Here is a 26,696-nt window from a genome sequence, read left to right on the forward strand (position 1 = left end):
ATTGTGAGAATGCATGAAAACCTTTGAATAGAGTCTAAAGAGTAATGTACGCGTGTGTGAGTGTGTGTGTGTGTGTGTGTGTGTGTGTGTGTGTTATGTGCCTTTGAGTCAGCTCTGACTGCTGGCGACTCTATAAATAAGTAATGTCCCCAATGTCTTGTCCTTAACAGTTCCTGCTCAGCTCTTGTAGACTCACGCCTCGGGCTTCTTTCGGAGTCTTTCGGAGTCAATCCATCTCACATTTGGTCTTCCTCTTTCCCGCTGCTTCTCTTTTCCCCAGCACTATTGTCTTTTCCAAAGAACCCTGCCTGCTCATGATGTGCCCGAAGTAGGACAGCTTCAATTTTGTCATTTTTGCCTCCAGCGATGTTTCAGGCTTAATTTGCTGTAGGACCCACTTATTCATCTTTCTGGAGGTCCAGGATATCCACAGAGCTCTCCAATACCATATTTCAAATGAATCCATGTTTTCATGTCAGCCTTCTTCACTGTCCAACTTTCACATCCACACGTAGGAATTGGGAATATGGGGGTGTCGATGATCTTAGCCTTGGCCTCTAAGGACACGTGTCTGCTCTTATGATCTCTCCTCATTCTTCCATTGCTGCCCTTCTGAGTCTCAGCCTTCTCTTGATTTCCTGGCTGCAGTCTCCACTTGAATTGATGACTGAACCCAGGTAAGCAAAATCTTTAACAATTTTTATACCCGCATCGTCTATGATAATGTGTATTCTTGTGTATTTCTTCTGTGGTCATGATTTTTTCCTTCTTGATGTTCAAATACAGTCCTGCTTTGGCAATTTCTTCTTTCACTCACAATATAGAGAAGGTAACAGATATGCTCTCTGCATTTCTATTTTTAGTACCATTAATCTGATTCTGATGTACAGGTTTCATACAAGTTGAAAAACATTAAAGACAAGAATAATTATGATAATTAGAATTACATTCTTCCTGAGTGTTTGGGGGGGATGTCTCTCTCTTTTCTTCTCCATCCCCCCTTTGTATGAGTAGGTTCTATCCTCCCCCTTTTATGGTATGTCAAAGTATGCAGGTACTGAGGGCCTTTTTTCCCCTCCTCAGAGCATATACTAAGTCAGATCCCCATGGTCTTTGGACCCTTTACAGGCATTACCTAGTCAAGTGGGGCAGCCCAGACTAGACATAATGGACATCCATTATGATATTTTGGCAACATGGTATCTTGGAATTCTTATTTTGTTTTTATTACACTGCTGGTGATGGGCTGACAGAATGAAGTTATATGAGAAAAGCATGAAAGGCTGGAGTGACCATGGATTTAGCCACAAGTTCTTGGGATGGAAATAGTTGCTTTGCAAGACGCCTCCCCTCGAAGGCAAATAGTTCAGCTGGATACCAGTTTGGATAGCAGTGAACACAGTCTGCTAGGATTCCATTTTACTGAGGACCAAAGCAAAATTCTTTCCTGGAACTTTCTTTGAAATAGATGTTTGGTTCCAGTTGAACTTTGTAATAGATAAAGACTTAAGTTCACACAAGTAAAAAAAAAAAAAAAAAAAAAACAAAAACGCATTTATAGAGTGGATCTGATTTTGGACTCTTAAATTTTTTAATTAACTCTTGTTAAGTCATAGGATTTTCAGAAACAAAAATAATATTTGAGGGTATAAAGATGTAACTTGAACCATTTTATAATAATAAGCCAGCAGGCATATATCCCTATGCTCATTCATTTTTTAGCAAGGAAATGGTTATTGTCTCATGAATTGTAGCATTCTGGCCTCACCCTAAATAATGCAACCTTAGGAGAAAAACGGGGCTCTGAGACCCATTATAAATAGTAACAAATATAGCAATTACATTACTCTGGTCCTTACCAGAAGTTTTCATTATAAATATGGATATGAAACGGTTCATCGTGCATATATATGTACATGCTCTAAACTGTTCTTGACAGAACAGAGAAATCAACTCCTCTATATGTGAGTGAAGATATTTTCTTTCCTTTCAGTTTTTCCAGAGAGAAAAACAAAAGCACAGTTTTGGAAAGGACCAAGACCCTTTTAGAACATTCCCTGATCTTTCAAGGCAAAGCTCGAGACAGAAGTCAAATCCCACCATTGTATAGAGCCTGTATCTCGTTTTTAATGCCACAAGCATTATGTAAATGCCTTACCATTGCACGAAATTCAAACAATACAGATTAATTACCAGCAGGCCTGGGGCTGCTGGTAATTACACTGGGGCTCCAACCAAAAAAAAAAAAAAAAAAGAATCTGATTTCTTGATTGGAAAGATTCTAATTCCAAGATTCTAATTCCAAGATACAAACTAGGAAAGATTCCTAGTTGTAGATCATTCTGTGCGTGTTTGAAGAGCAGACCAGGTAATTAATTATTCTGTACACAGACTTTTTGTAAGCAACCTGTTTTCTGCCCTGTGTCTCTTTCTCGCCCTTGTTATACCTGATGATTCAAAATCCTGAGCCTATTCAAGAGTATCTAAAGTGGTGGCTCTCTAATGTGGTCCCCAAACTGGCAACATCAGCAGCACCTGAGAACTTACCAGGAATGCGAGTGCTCAGGCTCTAGACCATACCTGCTGAATCAGAACCTGTATGGATGGCTTGCACCAACCCATGTTTTAGCAAGCATGCGGGCAATTGTGATGCATACTCGCATTTGGGGACCACAATTTGCTTGCAACAAATTGGTTCCTTCGAGAACAGATCTCTACACTCTAGGCTCTGGCTTTGTCTGCCCTGCTACACCAATCATCACTCCTGCATCTACTTAAAGCCTGTGGTGTCCTAACAGTCTCATTCCTATTTTCTTTATTTGGGTGTTCTTCTAGACTATTTATGTCTTTTCTACCATTTGCGGGGGAATCATGGAGGGAAAATTGACAGATATATACTACTAGAACATCATTAGCTGTAAGTCTCATACATTTGTGCAGAGATTTCTAATCACATGTATATTTGTACTGAGAACTCATTTATCTTTCCTGAAATTAAAATCACTAAAGGCTAGTCCTGGTCTGTGTGTGTGTGTGTGTGTGTGTGTGTAGAGGAGAGTGTCCTTAAAAAGAATGAAATTTTGTTTTACTGGTGAACTCTATTTTATATCATATGTTCCTCTTTCATCTTTAGTAATCATTTCTGTTGCAGGGGGGCAATTTTCTTCTTCTAGTTTTTGAGATAAATATTTTTAAAATTGCTGACTAATAAACACATTTAGGGCTGCAAATTTCCCACTAAGGCTACTTAGGCTAGCTCTCATTTTTTATATGTATCTTGATGATCATTTCTTTCTAATACAATTTGAAACTAAATTAAAATTATGTGTGATTTCCTTGTTAAATAAAAGTGATTTGGAAAAGGTTTTCCTCTCTCTCTCTCTTTTTTTCTTCAAGAATGTAGGTATTCTTGGTGCAACCACTAGGAAAACAGTATGGATGTTCCTCAAAAAATTGAAAGTAGAACTAGCATGTGATCCAGCAATTTCACTTCTGGTTGTTTATCCTCAGAAAACAAAAGCAATAATTCAAATATATACATATGTGTATATATGTATATATACATATATAATATACATATATATAATATACAATGAACATGTATATACCACCATGTTCATTATAGCATTCTTTACAATAGCCAAAATACGAAAACAGCCCAAGTGTTCCTCAATGGATGAATGGATAAAGAAATGTTCCCCAAAAAAGTATACACATTTTAAGAAAGGAAAAAACTGTATTAAAATTGTAATACTCAATATATTCCAATAACAGAAGATGAACACAAGTCACATTTGACTTCTGCAATTAGAAGAGGTGCTCAAAGTGATTACCATCAGCATCCAGACACTTCTGATTACGGCGAACTACTGCATGAGCAACGTTGACCAAAGTGTCCACTTGTACGGATTTTTTGGCACCCTCTGTATTTAAAATGTTGTTCTATAAGTAGTTTGGTGAAATTAGAATTTTTTACTCCATGTTCTCCTCTGCCCAAATCACTCTATTCAGACTAATACCCAGGTTGAGATTTTTCATTGTGTATGATGTTTACAACTAAATCTTAGAAAACTATGTATTTTGCTTATTTATTTGTCTATCACTGTTTATTGTATCATATCTACCATTCTTTTAGATTCTTTTTGTTAAAATACATCCTTCTCTTTTAAGGAGTGCTTGCATATCTGTTAATGATAGTTAGGCCACATTTGGAATTTGGAGTTCAAAGTAATTTTCTTTCTGAGGTGGCTAAGTCATGTCTTTTTATTCATTCTGTTTGACTCTGAGTGGGACTGTCAATATAAATATTCATAATTGAGGATTTATTAATTTTTATAATTATATTTTTCTTATATTATTAACTACTTAGAAATGTTTGTTTTGTAAATGGCTTCATGAGAATGTCATCTTATCCTAATAAGGATACTAATAATACTTATATAATATACTTCTGTTTGTTCTATTAATTTGATTTCTTCAGCTGTTAAATGCTTTGTTTGCTTGTTGAAATCGGTGCCTCTTAAAACAAGGTTCCTTGTTAACCTGTCTATGAATGCTATTTCTATTTAGAGCAACCTACTACAGTATTGTTTTGGATGGGAAGTGAGGAAAGATAGAGGAGATGGTGTGTGACAACAGCTGATTTTCTGGATATGAGTTCACACCCTGTTCCTCCTGGATGCCTCTAGCCAACTCGGACACAGACCACCTCTCAAGTTCATGTACCTATACTCTCTGTCCTGTCTGGAGGTAGATGATTTTGCTCCATGTTATCCTCTTTTCCTCACTCTCAGGCGGAGACAGTTAAGCACACTTTTCTCACTTTAAAGACAGGAAAAACTGAAGCACAATGGAGTAAAGTGATTTGTTCCAGCATATCACTAATCAGCGATGGTGTCAAGCACAAAATTTAAATCTCCAGACTCCTGGGTCTATAGCTATTTTCGGGATCATGCCAAGCAGATCTCTTCTTTGGCGTGATTTGATGAAGTGCCATTAAACTCCTCATCATTTGGAGAAAAGAGTGTTTAAAAAGTAAAAGTATGTCACTGGGGGTAGGGGGAGAAATTAGCTATCCATTAAAATTACTATTACTATTATTTAAGAATTTAATGTCAAAGACTCATACAGGGAAAATAAAATGTACATTTTTTCCATAAAATGAGATTGGACCTAAAGAATCACGGTAGAAGACAACATTTTTCAGGGTGAATGCCATTGTCAGTGGGCACCAAGGTCAGCCAAGCTGCCCCATTCTGCTTCAGCTAGTCCTGCTGGTGCCACCAGCACCACTTACTTTGACCGGGCCTCTCATCTGACCAAGGGCACGGCTAAGCTGTGAAAATTCGATTGCATCCTCAGGAAGCCGAAGCATTGGTGTGGAAGGTGACCCAACACAAGCAATGACTCAATAATGGCCGTGTCTTAAAAGGGAATTCTGCATGCCTGCACAGACATGCTAGAAAGAGAAAGGAGTTCGATCAGAAATGATAATAATATATCCAAATGAACTTTCAAGCCAAGGGTAAGTAACAAACGGATTCTAAAATGTTGAGCTAGTTTAGGGTGATGGGACCGTGCGATGATTTCATTTTAAAGGTTCTTTACGATTTTTCAATCATCATATGATGATGTATCAGAAAGCTTTTGCTACACAACAAACTGCCACCACACTTATTGGCGCCAAGTCAAATAAACTATTCTGTTCCCAGTTCCTTGGATGGCGGTTTGGGTCCCTTAGACCATTTGCCCAGGGCTCCCTCTTGTGTCTGCAGTCAGGGCTCGGATCAGCAGGGGCAGGTTAACCTTGAACCCCGGCACCTATGAAGGCCAGTAGACCTTTACATCCAGAGCCCTGCTCTGTTCCTTCCTCCTTGTACTTTCCCTGGGGCGCTCGTGTGGGGAGGAGGGAGGGAGAAGATCCATATCCGGATATGCGCACGCATAGCAAATATTTGTTGGCCCAACCATTGTCCTTTCTATGAGCAATCACACTTCAGTCATGCAAAAGTTGTTTTTGCTTTTCTGTGGTCAGCCCCACTAATTAAGCTGTGATTTATAAAGGAGAAGTGGGTAGGAAGAGGCCTCAAGACCCTGCAGGCATTGGGCTCCCTTCCAAATTATTTCCTTTAGAAATCCGACTACATCTTTAAAAGTTGAGCTTCACCTGGCCACCATATCACAGTCCAGCCTGTAGCAGTCTCCAGCAAACTTACAGCCATCCCTCCCATTTCATGATAGTCTGAATCCTTTCCCAGCCCCTTCTTGGGAACCATGGAGCTCTCTAGAGGGCCGATTCATGCCTCCTCCATCTGGCTTTATCAACCCACCATCTTTTCTCGGTGCTCCTGGCCCTGGAACACCAGAACAAGTCTGCAAGCCCTAAGACTCAGGAGGCATCGAATGGGGAAGAGTGTCCATTTCTTGCTGAAACTTTATGAGGACGTCTTTAATCTTCCACTCCTTTTGGCTTCAGAGAAGAAACTAATAAGTGCCTGTTTCTCTTTTGTTTAGGGGAGAAAGAGGAGGTCAGGGACATTCGATTAGGACCTCTTAAAGTTATCTCCTACCCCTTTTCCAGTCTTCTTTGTACAAAGAGAGGATGAGTAGACCGCGGGACGAGAGGTTGGAAAAAGGTGTGTATCTCTTATTTTGCCCGAATGGCACCTTTCAGTAAGCCCTTTTGCGAGGGGACTGGCACCCCAGCCTGAAGTAGTTCTCTTTCGATTTAGAACACAGATACATAGTGGCCTTCGCTGTCAGCTGTGAGTTTACGAGCCAATACTGGGAAGTTAAAATAGATGGCACGAGACGTATTGCACTATCATGCTCCCCAAACAAGCCTAATTTAATACAGGTAAACGTTAAAAAAAGAGTCCCAGTTGTAACTTCACTATCACTGTGAAGGGAAATGTTTTATTTCAACTTCTGTGGCTTGTTTTCCTTTATCCTTTTTGGAAATCACTCTTCTTTTTTTTGCAAATCAAAAGGATTTATTGTAAGAGTTTAAGAGTATCTTTATAGGCATCGATTAGTTTAAATATCACAGTTCATTCTCTTTCCTTCAGCACCAAGAAAATTGATGTGATGGCCTGTCTTAAGTTGGTTTCCTCTCCTGGTTTTTTATCTGAAAAGACACCTTTGGCAAAGTAATGACAAAGGCTCATCAATATGCTACTTTTTATCTGCTTGACACTGAAATCAATGGGCTGCAGGAGAAGTTCCCTCTCTCAGCATTGTCAGAAATGATCACCATGCTGGGCAGAGCAGGCTACCTGATTTCTCTGAGCACTCATTCATTCCTGAAAGCTTTCTTTCGGCTGTTACAACAATGACCCTGCTTAGAGGTCAGAGATGAAGATGCTGTACAATCAAAGAATGCTCAGTAAGTCTGGAAAGGGGAGACTTTCTCAGAGTGTGAGATGATATAACGGTCTGCACGTCTGGCCCTAGGGAGAAATCACATTCTCCATCTCGGGGACACATGACCTTCAGCATCTGCATGTGAGGGCCTGGAAGTCCTAATGGCTCATAAGTGACAGTTGGGATTAAAGGGCTACACTCAGCACCAAGGAAAGAATTTACCCATTAAAAGCAGTTGTATTAGCAAAATCTGTTTTATGAGAAAACTTTAATGTCTTCCTAAAAAAAATTTTAAATAATAAGACATAGGCATATAAATATTTTGTACGTTTAAGCAACAATAATAATTCAGTAGAAGAAAATTTTCCAAATACTTTTTAACATATTTAGACAACTGCCATTCATCAGGGATAACAGGAATTATCATCTAGAATGCTGAATTCCCCTAGCAATCGTAAACCTCGTAGAATTAGGTATCCCTGACTTGGAAGCTCTTGGGCTTATGCTCACTGTAAAAGAAAAACTTGCTGGGGACCTACTGCCTTCACTTGTAACTCTAATCCAAGGCAGAAGGACCATTGAAGACCGTTGATGTCAGAGAGTAACATTCAAATTATTCTGACTGGTGAATGTCTAAATCATCAGGGTAACTGACTGTTCTCTGCTTGAACATACAAAAACATCAGGCCCTAAAAGGCAAGAGATTCTTTCCCCAAAGTCCCAAATTTTGCGTATTGAAAGTGCACTTTCTTTTTCTCTTCATACTGGCCAGTCGTTACATACTCTTTCCCCCGAAAACAATGATTCATTTGAAAGTAGCCATATTGACTCTTCTGAGACTTTGCTACCCTCCTCTCCTTGTCCCCATCGATGGTGAGTGACATCCCACGGGCAATGATGATATAGTTAAAATCCTGGGAAGCTGTGAAGGTACCTTGTAATAAATTTAAGTAATAAAGTAGTAAATTCAGTGACAACCATTGAGGATTCCTCTGAGGAGGTAGGTGGTGTGTTGGCATCTCACTAATGACCTGCCTGGAAAAACCCCAAACCTAAACTGAGTGAGAAGAGGAGGTGTGGGTGCTGCAAGGCAAACCCTGCAGGAATACTGATCACAGTGTCGGGGGTCAGGGCATATCCTTAGCAGTAAATAACCTGTAAGACCCCAAAAAGCAGAGTCAACTCATGACTAACCGTCTCAGAGGAGGAGGCAAAGAGAAACTACAGCACATAGGGTATCTAAGGTGAAAAGCAAGACCTCAAATGAGTCACGTGGTAAGGAGTTAAAGGGATTTGACTTCAACCAGGAAGAGGAGTAGAAGATGAGTTCACTACTTATGAGATTATGGATGAGGGATTCACCTCAATGCAACAGGGAAAGGAGAGGAAAAATAATAAGGAATTACTTCCTATAAGTTAAGGAGGCATTAATTTCTCCTTCTAGCTAGCAGGACATTAACCAACAACTCAATGACCTGAAAACCTTGATGTTGCCTCCAAGATTGTATAAATTACTCCCAGAAATTAATTTATGAGAGACAAAACCTTCTGTTGTAACCAAAACCACCTCTTTGCTAACAAGCAGGGCTGGCTTCACTGGCAATCTCACAGAGCGCCATGCTTAGAAGGATCCCGCCCTGGTTTAATGCTCTGTTGTTTCCATCTTGCAATTCTTCATAATTTTCAAACAAGGGACCCATGTTTTTATTTCACACTAAGCTTAACAGATCTCCAAACGTATTCTCCCTCTCCCGGTGGCCAGGTCTTCCTGGAGAGTCTGGGCCCCTCTGTACCACAGACCCCATTTTTATCCATCTGAGCCAAATACCTTATGCTCATTCCACTTGCCAGCAAGTTGGTTTACGTCTAGGTATAAGACGTCATTCAAACCAATGAGAACCAGGAAGACGTAAGCTGGGAAGTTTCTACAAAACCTTTCCTCAAACTTAAAAAGAGATGCCAAAGGAATGTTCCTTTTGTTTCTACCTCACAATATTGAAGAGTGAGGCTATCAGAGTATATCCTGAATCTGATCACTTCCTCCCTGCCCTACTGTGACCTCTCACCTGGGCAGCTTCAGTAGTTACAAACACACTCCACATTTCCACCCTCACCCTTTCATAGTCACTTCTCTGTGATGGAGGCAGAAAGAATCTTTTACAAACAAATCATGTCACCTACCTGCTTGGTACTCTCCAAAACTTCCTATCTTATGATAAAATTCAAGATCCTAATGGTGGCCTATAAGGCCCTTAAGACCTGCCATTTCCCCACCTCAGTGACTGTATCTTCTAGAAATCCTCTTCTTTCTCCTTTCCTGTCACACTGGCCTCCTTGCTATTTCTCAAACACATCAACCATGCCCTTACCTTAGGGGCTTTGAGCTTACTTGGAAGCTCTTCCCTTGGAAGTTCCCACAGCACACGCCCTTCATTCACTCCAGCCTTTGTAGTCGAAGGTTTCTCAAACCACCATTTATAAAGTAGCAGCCCACTCACCATTATTACCAAGTCCAGCTTTATTGTTCCTTACTTGTCAATTACTTGAAATATTATATGTTTATTCCCTCCCTATCCAGCTTCTTTTCAGTCTCTATTCTTATGAGAATGTGAAATTGATAAAGGCAGAGAGTTTGCCTCCACTAATAATATAATAGGAGTTCTATTTGAAAACCTATGGCCAACTGATTCCACTGGGTCCACACAGTCCCCTTATATCCCCAGTACTCAGAACCTTGGCACATAACACTCACTAGATAAATAATTGTTGAATAAACGAGTAAATATTATGCCTAGAGCTGCTACACCCATCCTGTGACCCTCAAGGAATTTCGTGATATGTGGTGGAAGACAGAGCAGGAAGAACCCAGCTCCCCTGTGAAGATCCTGAGTTGTGGAATCCATCAATCACACGCAGTCCTGCCTCCTACTTGTCATGTGAGAAAAGAAGTTAAGTCACTTTAATTCGGATTTGCTACTTACTCGCAGCTAAAAGTGTACTAACTGATGAATAATTCTAACGTTCTACAAAATTTTGACATTTTAAATTCTGAAATATATCACCCAAGAACATTGTTTTATTTTCCATTTCTCACATGATCTGGATAAATTGAGCTATATGGGTTTGTGATTTTTTTAGGATTAATTTAATACTACCAATCATATAATTTATCTACCAGGACCCATTATCATAGGCATTTTAATTCCCCCCATTTAGATACTGATGCAAAAATAATTTCCTCATGCAACCAGACAAAACTGAGTTATAAAATTTACAATGATGAAAAAGAAATCAATAACACATACACACTCACACACACACACACACACACACACACACACACACAAACACACGAGCCAATACCTTGCTTTCCAGAATACTTGACTTTGAACATCTTTCCGATAAAAGTGTTTGCAACCACTTAGAAACATTCAAGTAGAAAATGCTTCTGGAAGTTGACTCTATTCGAGAAAAGGATGTGTTATAGAGATTTGCTAAAGTCTAAATAAGTGTCATATTGCCTCTTCAAGAAACATCTCCTACATCCTCAGACATATTAAGCTATTTTCTAAGAATGAAATATTCCAGTTGTAACTATTTCCCTGCGAATTCACTTTTAATGAAGTGTGAGCATATTACCACCACTCAGAATTAGTTCTTTATTTATTGAGTGCTTACTTTGCCTCGGACGTTAAGGCACTGGGGAGATATATATGAATAAGATATAGCTTCTATTCTCAAGGGGTTTAGCTTAGAGAGGAAGGCCTCTTGAAAGCTCATCTAGTAGTGTGCATCATAATAGGTGCCCAATTCAGAGGCCTATGGAGTCCACTGCAAACTTACTCACACTCTGGACAGTGAATGAGAGTCCCAGAATCTGCCAACAGGGAGCAACAGTCACATTGTAATCTCTGTTTATATAAATGGTGCCCCCTAGAGTGAGGCAGTGCCCAGCCTGCATGTCCTAGAACAAGGCGCCAATCCATTCCAACTGTACCTAACCTTGTCACCATAGATACATTTAGAAACTGTGACCAACTTATTCCACTGATTCTCACACTATTGTTAATTCTGGATCAGAAAGCCTCTCTAGCCCTCTTCTTTCTCCCTTAGTCTTTTTCTAATATACCTCTAATATACCTCTACACCTCTTACTCTATGCTATGGGTTGAATTGTGACCCACCACCATCAAAATAAAGATGTTTGAAGTCCTAACAACCCGTCACTCAGAATATGACCTTACTTGGAAATAGGGTCACTGCTGATGTACTTAGTTAAGATGAGGTCATACAGGAGGTGGGTGGGTTCCTAATTCCATATGACTGGTTTCCTTATAAAAAGGACAACCTGTGTACAGAGACACAGGGAGAACATCATGCGAAGGTGACAGCAGAGATTATGGCAATGTATCTACAAGACAAGCAATACAAGAGACTGCCAGCAAACCACCAGGAGCTAGGAGAGAGATATGGAACAGATTCTCCCTTGTGGCCCTCAGTGGGATCCAACCCTGCCAATATCTTGGCCTTGGCCTTCTAGCTTCCAGAACTGTGAGACAATAAATTTCTGTTGTTTAAGCCACCCAGTTGGTAGTGTTTAATTATGCCTCCCTAGCAAACTAATACACCCCATCTGTTGCTTCCTTTATCATAAAAAAATACAACTTTTAGCTGAAGCCCCTGGAACCCCCATTCGTGCTAAATACACTTCCCAACATCTTTGTTTTCTTCACCAAACAATCTCTCTATTTCTGCCACTCTCCTGAGGATGATGCTTCCATGTGGCCCTTTTGAGTCATTAAGTACTAGGCTGGTTTTCTTCTCTCCCTGTTGCTATTTCCACAGTGCTGCTTTCCCAATATGTTGTAAAATTCTTTCTTGCTCTGCAGATACAGCCATGGTATATCTTCTACCTTCCCCCTACCCACCACTGTTATTTTCCAACCATGCCATCATATTCATAGACATATTTGACACCTGCTTCAAATTCTTCATCTTTATCTCAAGTCCTGCCATCGTCTTGGGCATGTTTGATGGCCATATGAATAAGCCACCAAACTCCTTAGCACGGTGATTCCTGGCTCTCCTCAAACCCCGGGGCCACTGTCCTCTACTTCATTCATCAGTACTCAGTTGCCTTCGGCACCTTGTCTCACCTGGATCTGTTCTACCTCAGAATCCTTAAATTCTAATACTGCACTCTCAAGCCACAACCTCCTGTCCTTCATTTTTCTCATGATCTCTTTCCTGCCAAACTTGTCTCTCTTTTTGACTGCCTAGAGATCTCTAAGCTCTCAATACCTCCACATTCTCACAAGGGATGAGCCCCTTCCTGGCTTTACTTTCCCACCTAGACCAGACCTCTTCATTGATCACCAATCTGTCTTCCATAAAGGAAGAACATAAAAGCACAGATGGTTCTGGGGATGTATTATTGGGGGGTGGGGGGGCGTGGTAGAACGCTATGGCAAGGTTAATTGGGCCACTCTTATCTTTTTTCATTTATTTCAGAATGTAATTTATTTGAGAATGTTACTTATCACAACTGAAATTTTGGTTATATTATTCATTTGCTGGTAGTTCTTTAACTTTTCCCCCTCAGTTATGGAAAGGACAGATCAAGCTCCTTAGACTGGCTTCCTTGGCCGGTAATAATTTGATTTTGTCTACCTCTCCAGAATAATTTCCCAGCACTTCCTACCTCTTACATTTAAAGCCTTTCTGCTTTTGGATATGCTTCTGCCTAATCTTTTCTTCTCTTCCTCATGTAACCCTTTAAGGAGGTCCCTCTCACCGCCATTTTCTGGTGAATTCCTAAGCATCCTTTAAAACTTGTTGAAGACCTGACCACTTTTTTATGCTTTCTGTGGATAGAATTTATGAGTCCTGGTGTTAAAAGACTTTTTCACTTTGCACACGTTTCTACAATTGCACTTTTTCTTATTTTTGTTTTTTCCCCATGACTCTTCACCTTAGCCCTACTGACCCTTTGGGCCAGTTCCTTGTCCGTTGTGGCCGGTTGTCCTACATGTCCTAGGATACTTAGTAGCTTCCCTGGCCTCCACCCACCCGACTGCAGCAGCATCTCTTCAAATTGTGACAACCGAAAAACGTCTCCAGACATTGCCAAATGTCCCCTGAAGGACAAGATCGCCCCCAGTTATAGAGTAAGCCACTCCAGGGTTGTACCTTGTCTTTTTCATCTTATGAAACTCAGAGACTATCAGAGTACTTGGCTCCTAACACACACTCAGCCAGTGTTTCATGAATTCATCTGAACCACAGAATGTATGACACCGCTCCAGAAAATGCCGGAGACAGCCCAGGCGGTGTGAATAGCATTCTTCCAGTTATTTCTAAATAAAGATATTTTCTAGTTCACAATGATGTTTCACTACTAAAAAAGACAAAGGAATTCTGGGCTTTCTTTCTAAAAGCAAAGGGCATATTTGAAAAAGTTTTCTGAGCACTGTGGCCCAAGGCTATTTTTGACTGCGTAGCTCTGGAAGCCGTGCGGCCTCCCTCCCCGCTGCCTGCTTCTTGGCCCTGGTGGAGCCCTTTCTGCCCATCCCTACTTCCCTGCTGGTTTCATTCAGCAGTTCTCATACACACACACACACTCACACACACACGCACACGCACGCACACGCAAGGGGAGAGCCCCTCAGTAGGTGCTTGCAGGGACTCCGAACCAAACTCGAAGCAAAGTTGTGTGGCTCCGTGGCTGACCGCCAAGTCCATTGTCTGTTTCCTGTGCCAGAGCATTTGGCTCCTGTTTACTGCGCTTTTATCTGCATTTATCTTTTCAACCAAATGAATTTAAATTATGTCTTTATCTTTTACTACGGAGGCGGCCTAAATCCCCTTTCTATCTTAATATGACTTCCTAGTAAAGCCCATTTTCTTCCCTAAGAGAGGGCTATAAATATTGTGAGATGGGAAATAGACCACTTCTAGGAAAGCCGAGAGAGCCCAGCCTGGTGCATGTGGGAACGGTTCTGACTTCCCAGCACTATAGGGTAGGACTCAAAGAGGATATTTCATATTTAAAGTAAAAGGTATCTTATGGCTTGTTTCACACCTGCCAAATGGCAGGCCGTGCATTCTTCTGTTTGCATAATAAATTATGGAAAAGCAAAGAGACACTGGAGAACTCAGCAGGGTAAAACCAAATGCAGATTTTTTTAAGGAGGGCCCAGCTCAAAGTGGCCCATGCGGGGATCGAACTGGCAACCTTGGTGTTAGTAGCAATGTGCTCTAACCAACTGAGCCAACCAGCCACCCAGATGTTTTTTCTCCTTAAAACAACTGTACAAATGAGAAGATAAATTATTTGTTACCAGCTGATGGACCAATGTGACAGAGCAGTGTGATTTTCACTCAACTGTGCTTGTTGTGGCTTTCTCTTTGTGAAAATATGAAGAATTAATTTGGGGCTCTTATGTTTAAAACTATTAAGTCAAACACTGTAGGATAAATATATCTCAGTTTCCATTCCCAACTCCTTCTCCCTTGTTTTGCCTCTAACTTAGGAGCTGCCAAAAAAAACCAAAAAACAAAACAAACAAACGAAAAAAACAAACAAAAAAAAAACCCAACCAAGCAACCAAACAAACAAACAAAAAAAAACCTTGCTTTCCCAGCTTCTCTTGAAGCTTGCGTGAGCATGCCACCTGTTTTTGCCCAACAGGACATACAAAGAGTTTTGGTGGGGGATTCTGGGAAACTGTTTGCTTTCCTGATATAAAAGTCAGATGTTTTTTGTGCTGCTCCCTTCTCCTTCTTCCCTCTCTGAATGGACACATTCCTGGACCTACAGTCGCCATCTTGAGACTGTGAAGCTTCTATTCTCTCGTGGGCAGCTCCGCCATTCTACTATGCGAGGAAAATACATCTGTTTCTCTAAATCTAGTAGACAACTGTTTTGTTGTTTGCTGCCAAAAGTATTTATAATAAAAATAGCTGTGTCTATACTCTTGTCAAGTCACTATGAAAATACATGTGTTTGTTATAACCATGTTTTATTTCCTATGCACTCTCATCAGACATCCACCATGATACAGTATGATTCACCGAAAATACCTGGCTTTAAGCATTAGTCTAAGCCAAGGGTGACGTGATAGCTTAAGTTGGTTCCAGAAGATAGGTTGAAAACCTAGGTCGTAGTCTTTGGATGCCTGGCTTTCTTACAGGTAACATCTACTGAGTACTTACAATGTCCTAAGCACTCTTTAAGTGCTGCTTTCAATGAATTAACTCACTTAATGTTCTTAAGACCCCTATGAGGTAGGATCATACTCATTTAAAGTTGAGGCGATGAAGATACAGAATGACTAACTTGGTTCCCCAGCTAATAAGTAGTAGATGATTATCTGTTTGGCTCAGACTTTTTGAACCTATAGAGTACATACACTGAAGAGTATGTGCCTTAAAGAAAAAAAAGCACTGCCAATCTAGATATGGTGGGAGACAGATGAATTCCTATTTGCATCTTTGAGAGAAATCAGAGTTACTATCCTGTAAGATAAAACCGGCTGTAAAGGGAAAGGTGATTCTGCTTATATCATTCAGAGAATTCCTTCAAATAAAATAACATTAAAAACTATTATGAATAAAAATTATAACCACTAAATTTTGTTATGGGATTATCATGTGTCAAGCACTTAGCTAAGCATTTTTATGGATCTTTTTACTTAATCCTCAGAAGAATACAGAGGAATGGAGACAGATACTCTGCTGGCAGCCCCAAAGCCATTGTTTCCCCCTCCTCCTTGCTGTTTTAGCCCCAATATTTTTTACTGTGTTTACCACTCCAGTTGCCAAGAGCTCAGGGGAGTCGATTCCTTGCCCACCCACAGGGGAGCAATCATGATTGGTCTCTGTCAATAATCCCCTTTGCTGGCTGTTGATTCAAGATAGGCATATTCCACCTTGAGAAGTTGTAAACCAGAAGAAATCAGAGGAAATCTTCTGAGGATTTCTGGGAAAGATTTCCCTCACTAGTTAAAACAAGCACCAGAAGAAATTGGCCATGTCATGCCCGTAACTGGAGCAGTTATCTTGGGACCACTGAGTTGAGAAGCTAAGCACCAAACCAGTTTGCTAAGCATGGCAGAGAAAAACAGGTAGAAAGAAAAACAGGTAGAAAGAAACAGGTAGAAAGAAAAACAGGGTCCCCAGCGACGCTGTGAACTGCTGAGTTAACCTCAATCTGCCTTCCCTCTGGATTTCTTGTTCTATGAAATAACAGATTCTTTGTTTTTCTAAAGTGTGCTAAGTAGGTACTATTATTCCATTTTAGAGTTGAGGAAACTGAGGCATGGGATGTGGAAACCAGAATTCAAATCTAGGCAATCGTCTTGCAGAGCATGAGGTGTTTGCTTTAAAAAACAAAACAAAACACCATCACCAGCAGCACCTCTCAAACCTCCCTGGTTTCTCCTGTTAGCCGCAAAGCCCACTTTTGTTTCAAATACCCAAGTAAAGAATGCTCAGAAGTGAATTTCTGAGCAATCATCTGTTATCTGCCAAGTTACATTCAGACTGGCAGACCACAAAATGGCTTCAAAAGAAAGTTTGTCTTCTTCAAACTAGAATGAGATCTAAAGAACTGATGACATGCTTGTTAGGTGAGACAATGGCATTCATAAGAAGTAATGGGGATAAAGGTGTAAAGGATATTTGGGAAGCAATTCCACGCCTACCTGCCACCATATCATTCTCTCACGAGCCTCAGATCCTTCTAAACAAAGTTCCTTGCCTTTCTCCAAACACAGGACACTTTTCATCTTGGTCCCTTGCTCAATTATTTTTTCTGTGTCAGGCTCTCCCCACAGTTTGCCAATCTAAACCTTACCCCTTTTACAGGACTCCATTTTAATACCACCTTACCGCCTATATTCTCCCATCCCAGTGGGTTTCTCTCTCCATTTCATTCCTCTAGCATTTTATCTGTAGCATATGCATATGTAGACATTTATTTTGTTACACTGCTTGATATTATTTTTATTTGTAAATATAACTATATGCCTGGCTTTCTTGCTCTAGATGGACTGAAGACAAAATCTGTGTTTTATTCATCATTATCACCACCAGTGTCTACCAAGGGCCTTCCACTAGGTACCTCAGAGAGGGATTTGAGCTTTTTTAAAAATCAACTTCATGAATCCTATAGCATTAACAGAGCATCTTTATGAATAAATACTCAACTTAGTCCTTCTAAATTGAAGCCATTCATTCTTTTGCACTTAAGACTTTTAAACTGTCATTTTTGTTTTCATTTTAGAGATATCTAAAAAAGGGTAATTTTAGAAAATATTATCCCATGTAAAGTTAAGATTTTCAAACGATTTTCCTAGGATGTATGCTATCTTTCCCCCCTCTTTCTTGCCCTCTTGTTCCTCCATTCAGTGATATAGAAAAAGGATACAGGTACTGAGTGGTAAGTAGGAAAAAAAAAAGTCCTTTAAGGGCTATGCGAGAGCAGGTGGTAGAAATCAACTCTCTCCTGAGAGTAACTCCCTGACAGCACAAAGAGGCTGAGAGAAGTACTCTATGGTCAAGGAAAATCACTGAAGGAGCCAGGGCTCTCTCTGATTTCAAACTTGGACAGATAAAGCTCTACAGACTAATAAAGTAGGCTGTCTAAGAGAGAGACCCAGATCACTGCAGTTAACACGAGCCACATGGCAAAGTAAGAAGAGAACAGCAACTGACGATGACTAGAGCCAATTTGACCACAAAAAGCAACTTTTTAAACAAACAATGACCATCAGTTTGGCCACTTTATAAGACATATTAAATGTGCTTATATTTTCACAGGACCACAGCATTTTTCTATTTGGGATTAACATTTCTCCTGGAGTCAGTGAGCTGATGCTCTCTTATTCCTCGGCGACTGTGGTCTATTCCTATTTACATTGTTGGATGGCCGACTTTGAACTAGAAAGCAGCGGGGAGGAACCAACACTCACAAACTTAAATACCCTGTGTGTGACAGAGGTATGCATTCTTCTATGCGTCCTTCACAGTTCCCAGCACAATCCATTGACATGAGTGTCAAGCCTCCATTTTACTAAGATTATTGGACCTGTGAGGTCATGAGCTTCCACCACACCATGAATCACATGCTTGAGGCACTGGGGCCTCTGGGTAGAGGAGGCAAAGACCTGATCACATGATGAGTGTTCATTTACTGAGCAGAGTGATTCTATATACAAATGACTGAAAACTTTCCAATTCTGCGTTTGCATTTGAAAAAGGGCAAAGAAAGTAGCTCTTACCAAATGTGTACATCTTATGGCAAAATCAGTAAGTAACCAGTGCTAAAAAACATATTTAACCCAAGTCAACAAACAAATGTGATTGGGACGGATACTGTTGGCCTTAAGATTTTTAGCAAACTCAAAGATGCAAATGGAGAGCCTTTGGGCAATATTTACCCTTGTTAATAATGACACCCAAACGATGATATCATTCAATTATAAGGCTGACCACCTAGAACAGAAGGCATCCAAAGGAGGTTTTCAAGACTACCTCCAAAATGGATAAGCTTGGGGAGCCCCATATAAAGCCATCACTTAAGTATAAACTATGAGAAAGATCATTATTTCTGTAAGGGGGTGAGATGGGGAAATCACAATTTTTTTCATTTACTTGAGATCTTTGAGGTGGGAAATAAGAAATATGGATAAAAGTAAACAGTGTATGTGATCCATCTAAAATTCTTCAACAATTGGGAACAATTCCTTCAATATTGAGAATATTGAGAACAAATGAATCATGATGAAATTTAGGGAGAGCTGTTGCGGCTTAGAGAAGCTGGAATGGGATACGTTCAGTTAAATCACCAAGTCAATGGATGAAGAAATTAGGGACTCAGAATTTTAAAGTATGACAAGATATTGAAAATTATTGATTCAACCCCTAATCTTATACACTTGGATACTACAGTCCGGAGATGGCTTTAGAACATCAGATTCTTGATATCCTGGCCAGTGTTCTACTACCAGTTTATGTTGTTTGATAATACATCAGTTATAATAAGTTATGAAAATATAATGTAATGTAATATAACTGTATGCTTACTCTCCAAAAGTGGTTGCACCTTAGAACAAAAGTTACTTCAAGCTTCCCCAGGGCCAGATCAGAGCAAATCTGGTATTACATGTAAACATGTATTATAAATACCAAAATAAGTTTATTCTAAGGCAACTCTAAAACAAATTTTAGCATCATCAAGTGTATAGAAAATATGCCAGAAGAGAGAATCCTAATATTTTCAACTAAAATAGTGGTCCCTCCATAATGGAAATATAATGTAAAGTTTTATTTACTCCTGCTTAAGAAAAAAATAAAACAAACCTAGAGAATTTCGCAGATCATATGTAAACACAAGTATGGTTATTCTCATAATTCTCAATTCCTCATCAGAAGAGGAGAACTCCTTCAAATCGAGTGAGTGGAGTTAAGGACAAATAAAAGGAAATATTACTTTACTCAGAAAATAATAAACGTTTGGAGCTCATTACCACAAAGGAGGTACAGGCAAGGAATATAAATGAATTCATAAAGGTTTTGACCAAATTTATGAATGTCAGAGCTATAAATGGCCACTGAGAGTACACCTAACCTTTAAGGTTAATGTCAGGGAAGAAAACTCTGTCTTTTCCTGGCAAATCCCTCGAGGCCTCTGTTGTCAACACCATATTGGGTTGGATGGAACACCAGGCTTGCATGGCAGAGCCTGTCCTAAGTTTCTGTTAGCTAATGGGTATCTGAGCCTGATGAACATTCATCTCCTCAATAGAAGTATAAATGAAAAGTGTTCCAGTTTCAACAGGAAGCTTAATGAAATGCTGCTGTTGGACTTCATTATTTATGTAATCAGAGTTAAAGAAGAGGACATTTTCCAGTTTGGGGAATCAGAAGGAAGCCAGGGTTGAAATCCAGGCCAGATCACTGAACAGGCTCTGGTGCCAGTTACCTACCTTTCTGTGCTTAGGCTTCTCACGTGTAGAAGGGGGAGGATCGCACGTGGGTGACAGGCATTTTGCTGAGACAGCCAGATGAAAACTTGGTACACTAGAAAACAAACAAACAAAATTATATGCTTACTGAAGCTATAGCCAGCTGTAGGCAAATCTCAATCGTTTGGGGAGATGCTTTGAATGTTACGTGAAGACAGAGTTAAACCTTGCTTTATTTTTCTGGAGAATTTAAGAATATTTAAAAAGTACTCAAGAGCCAAATCAAATGTCAACTCCCCAAGGCAGAGTTTCTTTCTCCTCTAAGTTTCCAGAAAACTCTTGTCATGTCTCAATTAGAGTATTCATATTACTATTTATCTGCTTACTTCTGCCTTCGTTTAACTGTGAGCTCCTCTGAGACACAGGCCTTTCTTATTCATCTCTGCATAGTGATCATAGTTCCTGGTATACAGTTGGCAAGCAATAGTTGTTGAATAAAATGTCTTAATGTGTGACTAATCCTGTGTCTTCACTTTACAACAGAGGAAAACAGAAATTATCTATAAATGAACCATAAAAGGCAATAAAATGATAGTGATTAAGGCACAAAATCAAGACCGATCCTTAGCTTTCCTAATTTCTAGACTCTATTTCCTAATTTCTAGTCTCTAACTCCTTTAATTTGGAAATAATAGTGCATTGGTTCTATTTGTATGAGAAATAAAAAGACATGAATTATAGGGCAGTGAAATCTTTACAAATTGCATATACTTGAAATCCTAAAATAACAGTCCTAAAAATACAGTTTTACTCTTTTAAAGTAAGATGACTATAATGTAATTTTCAGCCATAACACTAAATTTTAGGTAAGTACGAGATTTGAGAGACTGATCGCCACCATCATCTCCTTCAAAGAGAAATCCTCTAGCCTCATTATCTGCAGAATTCAATAAAATGATCAAAATGAATGCAAAAATGCAGACCTCATGGTCAGTCCATGAAATAAATCAACAGTTGTAGATATCTAGAGCTTTTAAACATCTAGAAAGATTTCCCCTCACTCATAATGTTAGAAAGGTAGAGAGGAAATTAAATAAGTAGGCATGCCAACAATGTATAAAAAGAGTTATATACTATGGCCAAGTGGTGTCTATCCTAGGTATGCACAGCTGGTTCAACATTCAAAAATCAATTAATGTAACCCATCACATCATCAGGCTGAAGGGAAAAAAAAACAACATTCATATCGATAAATGCAGAAAAAGCATTTAGTAAAATCCAATACCTATTCATGATAAAAACTCTCAGTAAACTAGGATTAAAGGGAACTTCCTCAACTTGATAAAGAATATCTACAAAATACCTCCAGGTAACATTATACTTAATAGTGAGAAATTAGAAGCTTTCTCCCTAAGATCAGGAACAAGGCAAGAATGTCCCCTCTTGCCATTTCTCTTCAACATGGTACTGGGATTCCTAGCTAATACAACAAAACAAGGAGGAAAAAAAAAGGTATACAAATTTGGAAAGAAGAAATAAAACTTTTTTTTTCATAGATTTTTTTTCATAGATTTTTGTTTATAGATGATAATGATCAGCTATGCAGAAAATCTGAAAGAATCAACAACAACAAAAAAAAAATTCTGGAACTAATAAACAATTATAGCAAAGTCACAGAATACAAGGTTAATCACTTTCCTGCATACCGGCAATGAACAGGTGGACTTTGAAATTAAAAACAGTACACCATAAACAATAGAACCCAAAAAAGATGCGATACTTAGGTAGAACAGCAATAAAATATGAACAAGAACTATATGAGGAGAACTACAAAACTCTGATGAATGAAATCAAAGAATTAAATAAATGAAGAGATTCTATGCTCATTGATAGGAAGACTCAATATTGTCAAGATGTCAGTTTTTCCCAACTTGATCTATAGATTCAGTACAACAATAATCAAAATCCCAGCAAGTTATTTGATGGATATCAACAAACGGATTCTAAAGTTTATATGTAGAAGTAAAGGACCCAGAACAGCCAACACAGTTTGAAGAAGAAAAAAGATGGAAGACTGTCAGTACCCAACTTCAAGGCTTTCTATAAAGCTGTAATAATGAAGACATGATGGTATTGCTGAAAGAACAGATAGATCAATGGAACAGAATAGAGAGCCCAGAAATAGACCCTCATAAATATGGTAAACTGATCTTTGACAAAGGAGCAATATAAAACAATGGGGCAATGAACTGTGCTGGAACAACTGGGCATCTACATGCAACAAGATGAATCTAGATATAGCCCTTACAGCCCTAATAAAGCTAACTCAAAATGGATAATAGAACTAAATGTAAAAGGCAAAACTATAAAATTCCTAAAAGATAAGACAGAGAAAAATCTAGATGACCTTGGATATGGCAATGAATTTTTAGATACAACACCAAAGGTACAATCCATGAAAAAAATAATTAATAAGCTGGGCCTCATTAAAATTGAAAACTTTTGCTCTGTGAAAGAAAATGTCAAGAGAATGAGAAGCTAAACCACAGACTGGAAGAAAATATTTGCCAAAGACACATCTGATAAAGGACTGTTATTCAAAATATACAAAGAATGCTTAAGACAGTAAGAAAACATCAATCTGATTTTAAAAAATGGGCCAAATATCTTAATAGACAGCCCACCAAAAAAGACATGGAAAATTTTTGTTGATGGAAAATAAGCATATGAAAAGATGCTCCAAATCATATGTCATCAGGGAAATGCAAATTAAAAAAACCAATGAGATACCACAACACACCAGTTAAAATGGCTAAAATCCCGAACACTGACACCAAATGCCGGTGAGGATGTGGAACAACAGGAATTTTCATTCATTGCTGGTAGGAATGAAAAATGACACAACCACTTTTGAAGATGATTAGGTTGTTTCTTACAAAACTAAGGATACTCTTACCATACCATCCAGCTATCGAATTCCTTGGTATTCACCTAAAGGAGATGAAAACACATATCTATAGAAAAACCTGCACTCAGATGTTTATAGTAGGTTTATTCATAAGAGCCAAAACCTGAATGCAACCAAGATGTCCTTCAGTAGGGGAATGGATAGATACACTGTGGCACATCTAGACAATGGAATGATTCAATGCTAAAAAGAAATTAACTATCAAACCATAAAAGACGCGGAGGAGCCATAAATACATATTTCTGTGTGAAAGAAGCTAACATAAAAAGGCCACATATTGTAGGATTCCAAACATTCTGGACTAGACAAATCTAAGGAGAGAGTAAAAGGATCAATTGTTGCCAGGAATTGGGGATGGGGAGTGGGAAAGGATGAATAGGCAGAGCACAGAGGATTTTTAGGGCAGTGAAAATGCTCTATATGGTGTTATAATAATGCTTACATGTCATTATATATTTGTCCAAACATATACAAAGTACACCAAGAGGAACTGTAATATAAACTCTGGGCTTTAGGCGATTATGTGTCATGCAGGTTTATCGATTAGAACAAATGTCCCAAAGTGGTGGGGAATGTTGATAAAAGGGGAAGCTATGCATGAGAGGGAGGCAGGGGATAAATGGGAACCTCTGTACTTTCTTCTCAATTTGCTGTGAACCGAAAAGTGCTCTAAACAAACTAAAATCCTAAATAAACAAACAAACGTTTATAGGTGTGTGTGTGTGTGTGTGTGTGTGTGTGTGTGTGTGTGATCCTTTCCTGACTTAACAGCAGTTAAAAGAATGAGAGTGAAATGGGTCAACAGGCCACTGGACATCAGCATGTTTTTCAGTGTCCCCAGCGCTAGCCCAGCGCTGCCGCTCATTGCCTTTGTGAGGGCGACCTCAGGCCAGGTTTACTCAGCACATTGCATTTGGCAGTCGCAGCTCTGGTTGCAAAGCTGACACTTTGCTCTTCTGAATTCTGAAATGCTCACCACCAATACACCGGTCTTTCTTGTCAAGCGCCTGTAATAAATGTTTATTCACATCTACTCTTTCTCAGCTTATACGTATATGTGGCCAGACTGACTTTGCCACCCTGGGATTTCAGCCTTTTTAATCCCCAGGCCCAAATTCCCATTGGTAGTGAATAATATCGTGGCTTATTCTGACCATGTATGCATATATATCTCTTCCACCTCCCTGCATCCTAAATCCATCCTACACTAACCTTATTGTCATTATTTCCTGCTGTCAATCTCATATTGAAATAGGCGACATTGCTCTACTTTGTCATGGTGAAAAGTTTATCCTGCACATTTTCAGTTTCTTAGGTCTTCCATGAATGGCTGTGCTTATCTCATGTGTGCTTCTAGGCATCTCCAGGGCTCTGCATTTAACTTCATACTTCTAAAAGTATCTGTACAGAGATAATATTAATGTTATTGCAACAGACAGGCAGAGCCTCATTTCTTTCCGCTTTGACGAAAAATGCCTGTTCGTAGTGAAAATGTGCAGACATTGGCATTTTTGTGAGGTCTGAATGTGTGTGGGTCCACCCATTGGCAGCAGAAATAAAGCACAACTGCTGGTTTGGTTTAAAAAAAAAAAGAAGAAGAAGAAAAGAAAAGTCAAAATTGACTGGTGATCCACAACCTTTAAAATTATTTTCCCAAAGGATCCTCAATTCTGACGCTGGGAAAATCTCCTGAGTTCACTCTCAGTCCTGAGCTGGAGTTGCGTTGAAGAGTGGGTGATTTAAAGATCACTTACTCTCCCAAATAACTACTTACCTAGACATGTTGAGTGTTTTAAATTTGAGATACAAGTGCTGATCCTATTTAAATTTTCTGAAGACCTGATTTAGAATTCATAGTAGGAAGGTAGAACGCAGTAGAAAGATGGTTAGATTTGGAGTTAAGTTCCAGTCTCTACTATGGATTGGTTATTCTTAATGCATCCCTAAGCTTCAGTTTACTCCTCTGTATAATGGGGATAAAATCTTTCTGACATGGTTGTAGACATAAGGTTGTTTAAAGCTCTAATGATAAAAATGCATGGGAATGAACTCTATAAACATTCCAGTGCTACAGAATCTAAATTATTATTATAATATAAAATAGAAGTCCCTGAAAAAATAACAACTTAAAGGTAACCGATTCCTGGCCCTGGTGGAACCTGCTGTCTGAGTTTTCTTAGTTCATCCAAGTTGAAACTTTGATTTTGTTTTTTGTTAGCTTAATTCTCCTCATGCTTCCTCATTTTTATCCCCAAACATCTCAACCCTAAGCAAAGTTGTCTTACAATAACAAATTATATTTAGGATCAATATACATAGCTCTAAAATATTTTGAAATCTTTTTTTCTAGGCGATTATTCTATCTCCAACAGAAGAAGTCCACGTTTTAACAAAAGATTTCTATAATCACTAAGGGAAACTATAAGACTCTAATCTTTAACTGTGGTGATTATTAGGGAATGATGACTATGGACATATAACTATTGATTACAACTTTTAAAATAACCACGATATTGAGTAGCCATCAACATGAAACTATCAGGTTATAATATATAAGGAATTAGGCTCTGAGCATGTAAGAATTTCAGTTAAAAACCTACACTAAGAGACAATTCCAGAAGTATATTTCTTCAGTCAATCTTTCACCATTCATATTATAAGCAGCCTCTTTCAGCGATACAAAAGCTGGGAATAATTTAAGAAAAATGTGTAGTATTGAAATCACAAGAATCAAAGTCAAAATACATAGGTTGCATTCCAACTTTCCCAATTTGCTTGTCCCGTATGACACGAGACAAGCCACTTCGCTCTCTTAGATTCAACCTTTCGGTCTATATATTGGAAATCTTGAATTGTTATGGAGTGGAAAAATGTTGATGACAGAAGGGTATACATTTATTTAAACTCTGAGTTCCCATTTTGTTTTTAAAACGTTGTTTCTTAAGAATGCATTAACTCGGGAAACTGGTTTCTTATTTTGGTCATTTTCTTTTTGAAGGTTGAGCTCTTCATCAGTACTTTTATTTTAATAACTATTATTGAAACAGGCATTCATGACCCCAAACCAGATGATCTTTGTAAGAAAATTCCCCACCACAACAATAAGGCATTCTTTTCAGGTTTATGTTATTTTATTGCTAAACTTTCTTAGGCACTTTGGACAGTAACTTCAGGCGTGATTTAGTTTTGATGACAGGCTGTGACTCGAGCAACAGAAAAGCAAATTTTTTCCATGTTACATGAGTGATAGGTTGCCTCCCTGCTCATGTATTCAGACACGGACAGTCCCCGAGAACTTGGGCAACGGTGAGTAGCTTTCCAAGGCGATTGCTGAGCTGCGTGGTCTCAGGAGCAACCAGCAATCTAATGTGAAATTCTTTTCATCTTCCCTCCACACT

The 26,696-nt window shown here is 39.1% G+C and overlaps 1 protein-coding gene across 1 annotated transcript in view; it reads right to left on the reverse strand.

Moving 5' to 3' along the window:
- The window catches only part of TTC29 (tetratricopeptide repeat domain 29), a 538,084-nt gene that overhangs the window by 274,126 nt on the left and 237,262 nt on the right, over positions 1–26,696 (reverse strand). Inside the window, exon 4 of the mRNA XM_081077081.1 lies at positions 20,352–20,445. The gene's annotated coding sequence lies outside the window, so the exon portion shown is untranslated. The remainder of the gene's footprint in view (positions 1–20,351; positions 20,446–26,696) is intronic.

This window comes from Rhinolophus hipposideros (genome assembly GCF_964194185.1).
Source record: "Rhinolophus hipposideros genome assembly, chromosome: 16".
In the NCBI taxonomy this organism is placed as follows: domain Eukaryota; kingdom Metazoa; phylum Chordata; class Mammalia; order Chiroptera; family Rhinolophidae; genus Rhinolophus; species Rhinolophus hipposideros.